The sequence below is a fragment of the Pan troglodytes genome, chromosome 13 (assembly GCF_028858775.2).
Source record: "Pan troglodytes isolate AG18354 chromosome 13, NHGRI_mPanTro3-v2.0_pri, whole genome shotgun sequence".
Classification (NCBI taxonomy): Eukaryota; Metazoa; Chordata; class Mammalia; order Primates; family Hominidae; genus Pan; species Pan troglodytes.
Window position 1 is genome coordinate 32,989,804 of NC_072411.2, and position 9,796 is coordinate 32,999,599.

Here is a 9,796-nt window from a genome sequence, read left to right on the forward strand (position 1 = left end):
TTCCCTTCCCTTGCCTTCTTCCTTCCTTTCTTCTTTTCCTCTTTCTTTTCTTTTCTCTCTTGTTTCTTTCTTTTCTTTCTTTTTTCTCCTTCCTTCCTTCTCCCCTTCCTTCTTTCTTTCCTCTTATTCTTTCTTCCCTCCACCCTCCCTTCCTTTCTCCCTCCCTTCTTTTCTTCCTTTTCTCTTTTTCTTTCTTTCTCACTTTCTTGCTTTCTTTCCTTTTTTCTCCCTTCCTTCCTCCCACCTTTTCTTCCTTCGTCCCTCCCTTTCTTTCCTCCTTTTTCCTTCCTTACTTCCTTCTTTACTTCCTTCCTTCTCCTCTTTATTTTCTTTGTTTCTTGCCTTTTTCTCTTTTAACATTCTCTCTTCCTCCTTTCCTTCCTCCCTTCCTCCTTCCTTTCTTTATTCTTTCTTTCTTTCTCTCTCTTTCTTCCTTGTGTTCTTGCTTTCTTTTTTCTCCCTTCCCGCCTTTCTCCCTTCCTCCCTCCCTCCCTTCCTTCTCTGATTTCCTGCTTCTTTTCTTTCTTCTTTCTTTCCTTCCTTTGTTCTTTCCTTTCTTCTTTTTTCTTTCTTCTTTTCTTTTCTTTCTTTCTCTTTACTACAATTCATATTATTTAAAAAATTTAAGAGAGGGAGGCAGAAAAATAAAGAACACTTTAATCTGCAGGTAAATAGATTATGTCTGCTGTATACAAAAGAATGGCCTCCCAAAAATGTTCATGTCCTAATTCCCAAAGTCTAACATACAAATATGTTAGGTTGCATGGCAGTGGGAAATTAGATTTCAAGTGAAATTAAGGTTGCAATAAAATGATGGAGAGATTATCTTAAATGGGTGGGATCAATGAAATCACAAGCTTCCTTATAAGTGAAAGAAGAAGGCAGAAGAAAGGCAACCATGGAGGTGGTGGCATGAGAAATTACTCAACATCACTGACTTTTAAGATACAAGAATGAGGACCCAGCGCGGTGGCTCACGCCTAATCCCAGCACTTTGGGAGGCCGGCGTGTGTGGATCACGAGGTCAGGAGATCGAGACCATGCTGGCTAACATGGTGAAACCCCATCCCTACTAAAAGTCCAAAAAATTAACTGGGCATGGTGGCACGTGCCTGTAGTCCAAGCTACTCAGGAAGCTGAGGCAGGAGACTCGCTTGAACCCGGGAGGCAGAGGTTGCAGTGAGCTGAGATTGTGCCACTGCACTCCAGCCTGGGCGACAGAAGGTGACTCCATCTCAAAAAAAAAAAGATATAAGAATGAGGTCATGTTCCAAGGAATAAAGGTGGCTTCTGGATGCTGAAAAAAATCAAGTACATAGATTCTGCCACAGAGCCCTCAGAAAGACTGCAGCCCTGCCCAAAACTTGATGTTAGCCCTGTGAGTCTCATTTAAGCCTTCTGAGCTCCAGTACTGTAAGATTACCAGTCACTTTACTGTAAGATATGAAGTTTGTGGTACTTGGTTACAGCAGCAAGAGGAAGTTTATATAGTAATTGTATCACGAAAATGAGAACCATAATTTACAACTGCTTTTAATACTGCACTTGGATGTTTGAAATCACGTACATGGAAATGATCAGTATGTGTATGAGGGAAGATAGCAAATTGATGCCAAAATAACGCAAATGCAAATCTTACACTCATTTCTATGTAGGTTTCATTTAATCTTTGAAATTAAAATGAAATTAAAGGATTATGATATTTTGATGAAATTAGACTAAAATGAACAATAACAAAATAAGAACTTACATATATTCCTTATATGGTCAATAATGAAGTGATAGTGGAAAAAAACAAGGTCAAATGAAGGTGATGATTTAGGAAGTTGGAAAGATAGCTTAAAATACAAAATGGTATATAACTAGTGAACACTTAGACACACTGATTGACGAACTTCAGCTTTTGGCTTGATGAGAGCATAAAATGAGAGCAGCTGAGGTTTGCAAATTTGTAATCTGCTTGTGGAAAAACAGGGGAAAACACATCTCAGCCTAACAAGATTTATCTACTAAAGAGTCAAGAATTGATCCATTTGTCCTTGTAATTCAAAAGCTAATTCAAATACTGATTTGATGTATTGTGTGAACAATCATTGCTGATTATCATTGCATACCTGGCATTCTCTTTTATCTGATATCTAAAATATTTGGTAATTCCTGGACTTTCTCTTGTCAAACCCAGTATGGATTAATTTCAATCTTAGAACAGTTGTCTTTGAGAAATTCTTCCCTCTACTGCATCTGTGAATGGGCATAGCGTGGTTACCTACATACTGTCGCCCCAGAGAACATTTGTTGAATTAAAGCCAAAGTTTAAAGCAACAGCTTTAACTCACTGGTTTTACTAATGTTTTCCTCCCCATTAGCCACAACAATATTGATACCCTCACACCTTTTAACATAAAGCTTGGTGTTGTCTGTTTTTCACGTGCTGTCATCTATATGATCTCAGTATTTTAAAAATCAGCTTCCAGCCCATATGGTGGCTCATGCTTGTAATACCAGCAGTTGAAGAGGCTGAAATGAGAGGATTCTTTGAGCCCAGGAGTTCAAGAGCAACCTGGGCAACATAACAAGACCCAGTCTTCATCAAAAGTTAAAAAAAAAAAAGGTGGCCATGGTGAGGTGCACCTGTTGTCATAGCTATTTGGGAGGCCAAGGTGGAAGGATTGCTTGAGCTTGGGAGGTTGAGGCTGCAGTGAGCAGTGATTGCACCACTGCACTGCAGCCTGGGCAACAAAGCAAGACCCTATCTCAAAAAATACATATAATAAAAATAAAAATCAGCTCTCATTGATTTCTACATAAATATGAACAGGTGATGTCCATATAGACATAAATAATAATATATCTGACAATGGGTCCATATGATCTTCAAAATGTAAAATGCCTATCTGTGTAATTGACTGGTTAGTCTCATTAATGAATATAGATTCAATTCTACTTTCTTGTTCTAGATAAATTATATAATCTAGCTTTTCCTTTCAGTTATTTACTGATAACAACAGGAAGAATGACAAGATATCTATTTTGGAAAATTACTCTGGTAGGAGTAAAGATGAAACAATGATAGAATTGCATGGAAAACTAGAAAAAAGTATGGTCTTCTGACATTATATCACATCATATAATAAAGGCCTCATACAACTCAGATATTTTATCTAAAAATGTTATTTTCATCTTAGGAATGATCACAGCATGAGACTAGAATTGTATTACAATGACTCTCACAAGCACATGTGCTAAAAAGGAGGGGAAAACATCATTACTGATATTTTAAACATATGTTTTACTTTCCATCAACGTGAACCTCAACTTGATATGATGCAGATTGAAGGAAATCACCCATAATTCCATATGAAGAAGGCCTGTGATATTTTATGGGAAAATAAATAGAGAAAATGCTAACAGAAACCCTATTAAGCATTAAGCTTTATGGAGCAAAGACAAATCCACTGGTGAAAGATACACACTCGAGTTCTGTTTGTTGTCTTGGAACAATACGGTTTAGAGGTGACTGGTGGGTGAGGAGAACATATGCGAGTTCACCAAACAGAAAAGCTGAATGAGGCAATGCCTCTTTCTGACCATATCTCTTACTCAGATAACTATATAATTTATTGTCCAGTAAAGGGTATATTTAAAAATCATATTAAAAGTCATGCAATGAAGTTGTCCAGGGAAATCAAGACTTAAGAGTCTCACTCTGACAGTAATGAATGGGAGGGTTCCCTCAAGAAAGACTAGGACATGACTCCACACTGGCAGGTAGTAGTACCAGAAAAGAACCCATGGAAAATCTTTACCTTATGCTTGAGGTAGGGACCAGGCTAAAGTGAAAGCCAGACATAAAATTCAATCTAAAATATATCCAAAATTGAAGAAAATATGTGTTGTACAGGCATAGAATGTCTTTCCTGGATCATTGAAATAGTAAGATAAATTCAATTTTTTACATTGTTTTATTTTCCTCCAGTTAGGGCTTGAGGTTTGTCTCTGGAGAGAGACTGTCAATTGGAGCCCTGCCTTTCTGGGGTTCTGGGCAGGGGGTTGTGGATGCTTAACATGTGCCTTTCACAGGACACTTCCTTACCTCAGCAGTGGCCAGGTGTGCATCCGACGACCAGGCCTCCCTCTCACAGAAAATCTGTTGAGACTAGGAGATGCCTGGTGGCTGTTGCGTGACCTGTGTCCTGTGCATTTCTGACAAGAGCCACTCTCAGAGACCCTGGCCAGGAGGAGAGTTAGGTTCCAGTGTAGGTCAGCTCAGACACATGGAGGCCACAGGACCAAACATGGGAAATCACAGAAGTAGTTTTATTACTCACAGATCCAGAGAGAAGAGGGTAGCTGAGAAGAGGGTTTAGCTGTGTCCCCAGCCAAATCTCATCTTGAGTTCCCACATGTTGTGGGAGGGAACAGGTGGGAGGAAATTGAATCATGGGGACAGGTCTTTCCCATGCTGTTCTTCTGATAGTGAATAAGTCTCACAAGATCTGATGGTTTTATAAAGGGGAGTTTCCCTGCACAAGCTCTCTTGTCTTGTCTGCTGCCACGTGAGACGTGCCTTTCACCTTCCACCATGATTGTGAGGCCTACCCAGCCATGTGGAACTGTGCATCTATTAAACCTCTTTCTTCTGGAAATTACCCAGTCTTGGGCATGTCTTTACCGGCAGTGTGAAAATGGACTAATACAGTAGCACACCTCATAGGGCTGAACAAAATGAGGAAGATGAGTGGGGAGCAAGAGAGAAAAAAGTGGTCTGTGGGACTCCAGCCTTTATTGAGCCCAGAACATTACCCAAATAAGTTTTCCATGGGGCTCTGGTCAGTGGGATGAGTGCCAACAGGCACATTTCTTGGCTGCAGCTGCAACTGAGCAGGTCACTCTGGCGTGTGGGGGCTGCCCATGTGGGCTGTGAGGTCTGTGGGGTGAGTCAGGTAGGTTGTATCCAACGGTTCCACAACGGCTAGTCACCAGGAGGAGGCAGCTGTGTAGGGTCAATATCTGGGCCAGCCACACTGAGGAACTGTGAGGGTTAGAACTGGAAATCGTCAAGGGAATCTGAACCCAGCTACCATATGAGAGAGTTCAACTTACGTTCAATGTGAATGCCATGGCAATATTGAAAGGTAAGAATTCGCTCCATACGAGCTTGAGGTAAATAGGAGAAACTTAGAATTTATGTAAACAGTGAGAAGATTGGATGTGTTTTCCGTCACATATTTTAATACTAGCAGCATATTATATATGTCAATCCATCAGGCATTCAGAAGTACTTGCTTATGAAAATTTTTTGCACCATCAGACAAAAGACAAGGGTAGAAGACATTTTTAACCCTACGAACACTAGTAAATTAAAAACAGAAGGACCTTTATGTCCTAATATGTCTGTGTTGTGAAAGGCTGCCCTGTGAAATATGGGATTTCTTAAACATATTTTAAAAATCATAGCTGTCAATATTTTTTAGAAATCCATTTAAATTTTCTCTTGCTTTTTTACAATTCCTATTTATTTATTTAGTGGTTCTGTTGATTTTGATGTATAACCTAAACTTTATATTTTCTTTAAAGTATGTTTTATACAACTTTATGTAAAATGTTTGAGTATCTTCACGTTCTCACCCTGTCCTTTTGTTTTGCTCTTATATGGTGGCCTTGAGTCTTTTCTCTGGCTTTTCAAACCTAGTAAGACTAAGACACCAAAGTAACTTTGCCCGTGGTTTCGTAATGCCTTCTAAAGCACATCCTAAGCTCTCTCGCATACACGGGTCTCCTTTGAGCTCTATGCTTTTGAGATCCCATATACCTAAATTCCAGTACTCCAAATCAGTACTGCTCAGTTTTAGTTACTAAGTTTAAAAATGTATTTTAATAGCAAGTTAGTTTAGTTGACTCTTGCTTCTTTCTTTACTGCTGGTATACATGTATATTCCTTTAAATAAATCTTGGAATTTATTTAAAAATTTTAAATTATACTAATGAAACTGTATATTGTTGTGGATTCATAGGTGAATTTGGAAAGAATTTGTCTTTGTGATACTAAATCCTTTTTATCCAAGAATCATATGTGCCTTTATATTTATTCCAGTCTATATTTATATCACTGAGTAAATATATAGAAATGTAGATACATACAGCTGTAGCTATAGATAGATACAAATATAGATATAACATGTTAAATCTATATCTATCCCATATAACATATATGCATGTTATATGTGTGTGTGTATATATATATGTTTGTGTTATTAAAGAGCTCCCTTAAAATTTTTCTTTTATTTCCTATATAATTTTAGGTTGAGCTTGAATTTTCTTTGTACAAACAAGCAAATATTTATACTAGTTTTAATACTGAGGTTTAGACATTCTATCTTATTTTAGCATTGAATATTTTCACAATTATAAATATTATCTAATATTAATAATGTAACTGTTAAAAATATTTAAAATTTTACCTTTGAATTATTTTATTGTTGAATTTAAATTCCTTTAAGTATGACAGTAAATTTCTATTTTATGCTTTCTCTATGCATATGAAATTAATCTATTCACTTCTCTACCTTTATGTAGTAACATATAAAAATCAGGCCTCTGTTCTTCTAATGGACATACACATGTTTGCATATAGAATATCAGACTCTTTATAGTATTTAAAATCTTTAAAGACGTGAATATGACCTTTTAACAAATATATTTTAGCGTGTACTGAGAATCCCCTATTTATTTTTTATTTGGGCTAATCAATATGATTATTAATATTATTGGATTACCAAATTTGGAATCACACTTTCATCCCCAAGGTGGATATTTGTTTTTTTTTTTTTTTGCCAATTTCTTGTCTTACTGTTTCAAATACTGTTGGATATTATTTTTATTTTATTTGGCATTTTAGTATCAATATTTGTAAGTGATGTACTCTACATATTTTTTCTTCAATATCTGGTGGGTTTTATAATTACTGCTATATTGGATTTGTAGTAGACATTGAGAAAAATTATTCCTGCATGTTTTATAGCTGTATGAAGGAAACTAATATATTTTACCCCAAAATATATTTCCTTGATATATTTCAAAATGGCTATTGAGAAGGGCTGGAAATGCAAACATAGCTGCAAAGCTGTCTTGGGGAGATTTGCGTCAGTAGAGAATCTGCCTTGATGCAGCCAGGCTTTCTCTGAGATCTGCTCCCTTGTCTGGATCTAGGAAAGATTAACTGAGGGTCTGAGGTCTGCAAAGGTCTGAAAGAAACATTTTCTGTCTATTATCTCTGAGGACTGCTCCCAGTGAGGTTTCACCTACGTAATAAGTCCACTGTTGTTAGCCAGGGTCCTTTTCTCACATAACTTTTTTTTTTTTCCTCTGTGATCCATGACCCTATTCTTTCTGTAAGCTTCATGTGGTAGTTAAACTTCTGCACCCATCGTGTGTCTGGGTCTTCATTCTAAGGGCTCCAGTGTACACACATTACAGAAACCTGTATGCCTTTTCTACTATTTATCTGCCTCCTGTTAGTGATTTTCAGGGAAACTTCAGAAGGCAAAAGGGACATTCTCCTTTAGCCCATACTCAGACAAATTCCCCCAACATTTAACTGATTCCTAATAGCTTAAAATCACTTTGAAAACTCCACGTATTTATAACTTTTCTTCCCTCTATGATTTCCGTTCAGCTTGGGTTTTGTTTTTTATTCCATTTACTTCATCCTCGAAAAGACCTATTTTATGTCTATTTATTCTCATTTATTGACATTGAGAAAAGAAAATAACTTTCATGTGAGAAATGCAAGTCCTTTTAAATAATCAGGCCCAGAGAGATATTCAGATGAGACAGCAGTTCTGTTCTGCTCCTCTTTGAGCTGTGTGTTCATCTAGGCTGCCGCTGTTGCCACAGTAGCTATAAATTAACCAATAACGCCACACCAGACACTATAATCCACACCCAATAATAGTGTAACAGTGTATAGCCAGTCACTAATAAATGCTATTTCCATAAGCCAATGAGAATTTGTGACAAACCTCTTTGCATCATCCCACTTCTTGTCCCTTTTTTGCCTTTAAGAAACTGCTTGTTGCAAAGCTCCAAAGGGAGTTCATATCCAAGGATACTTGGGTCTGTTTCTTCCAGGCAGCTGTCCTCATTGTGGCTCAAGTAAACTCTTTGAATTATGTTTTGTGCTTCAGCCCCTTCCACTTAGATTAACAACATGGATTTGTGTCACCATGTACAGCAATTAAAATGTTTACACTTTTCCCCTCGAGGACACTGATGTGTTTTCCTGAGCACTTGGAGTAGCTACATAGTGTTTACTTTCTAGAATATGGTTTCTCAACCTTGGTGCTACTTACCTTTAGGACCAGAGGATTCTTTGTTGTGGGAGGCTGCCCTAGCAATGCTAGGTGTTTCGTTTGACCTCTAAATTTCACACCTCCACCAGTCTTGACATCCCCACAATAACCCTAGACATTGACAAATGTCTCCTGGGGAAAACTCCACCAGTTGACAGCCAAAGTTCTTGAAATATTGGAATCGTCAATTGAGTTTTTATGTTATCCAAAGCAAATATTTTTCTTTGTTTTTAAACATCTACTTCCATCTACTTATCTACTTATTTTTACTTTTATTTGTAACTTAATTCCATCAAGGAGAGAGAGTGCATTTTGTGTTATGCTAAATTTTTGAAGAATGTATTGATTTTTTATGGCCTGATATATGGATGATATGTAGATATTACATGTTTGTATTATCAAATTTCAGGGCGATAATAAAATAAATACTTATAACATTTATATTGTCACTGTATATTAGTTATTTCTTTCTTCACTACAGGAGTTTTTCAACCTATAGGCTATTTTTCAATTCAAGGTTATCCAGTAGATTTTGAAATGTTATGATTAAATATCTACTTCTCAAGCATTCATCTTTGCAAAGTGATCAATCCCAAGCTCTTATAATGCACATCATATAAAGGGCAGATTAGTCAATATATGGTTCAGAAATAATTATGTAATATTTATAAGAAAATTAAAAATTTAGATCCTTAACTCAGATAACAATAATCCAAATTAAAATTTGATTTAATTACATAATTTAAAATGACACCAGAATACTAGTAAAAATGTAGATAAGTTTATATAATCCTTTTTAGTTGTAGAACTTTATTAGCATAAATTCAAATACAGGAACCAAAGTAAGATTGAGACCTATAGTCAAAGGTTAAAATGTACACATTATAGGGGCATGATTAAACTAATTTAAAGCATAATAACGTGGAGAAATATTGCAAAACATACATTTTACTGAATTAATTGTTAATATCTAATCATTACGTGAGAACAAAGGTAAAGAGTAGCTACACACACACACTCACACACAAGTGCAATATTTTCAATAAACGTGATGTTCAGCTACACTACAAATCACACCTATGTTTTCTCCACAGAAAAGTAAAGATTAAAAATCACAATAATATTTATTGTACATATGGAGGTAAAGATACTCAAAATATTACCCTAAAATACTTTTTTTTTTGAGATGGAGTCTTGCTTTTATTGCCCAGGCTGGAGTGCAATGGCACAATTTTGGCTCACTGCAACCTCAGCCTCCCAGGGTCAAGTTATTCTCCTAGCTCAGCCTCCCAAGTAGCTGAGATTACAGGCATGCACCACCACACTCGGCTAATTTTTTATATTTAGTAGAGATGGGGTTTCACCATGTTGGTCAGGCTGGTCTCGAACTCCTGACTTCAGGTGATCTACCCACTTCAGCCTCCCAAAGTGCTGGGATTACAGGC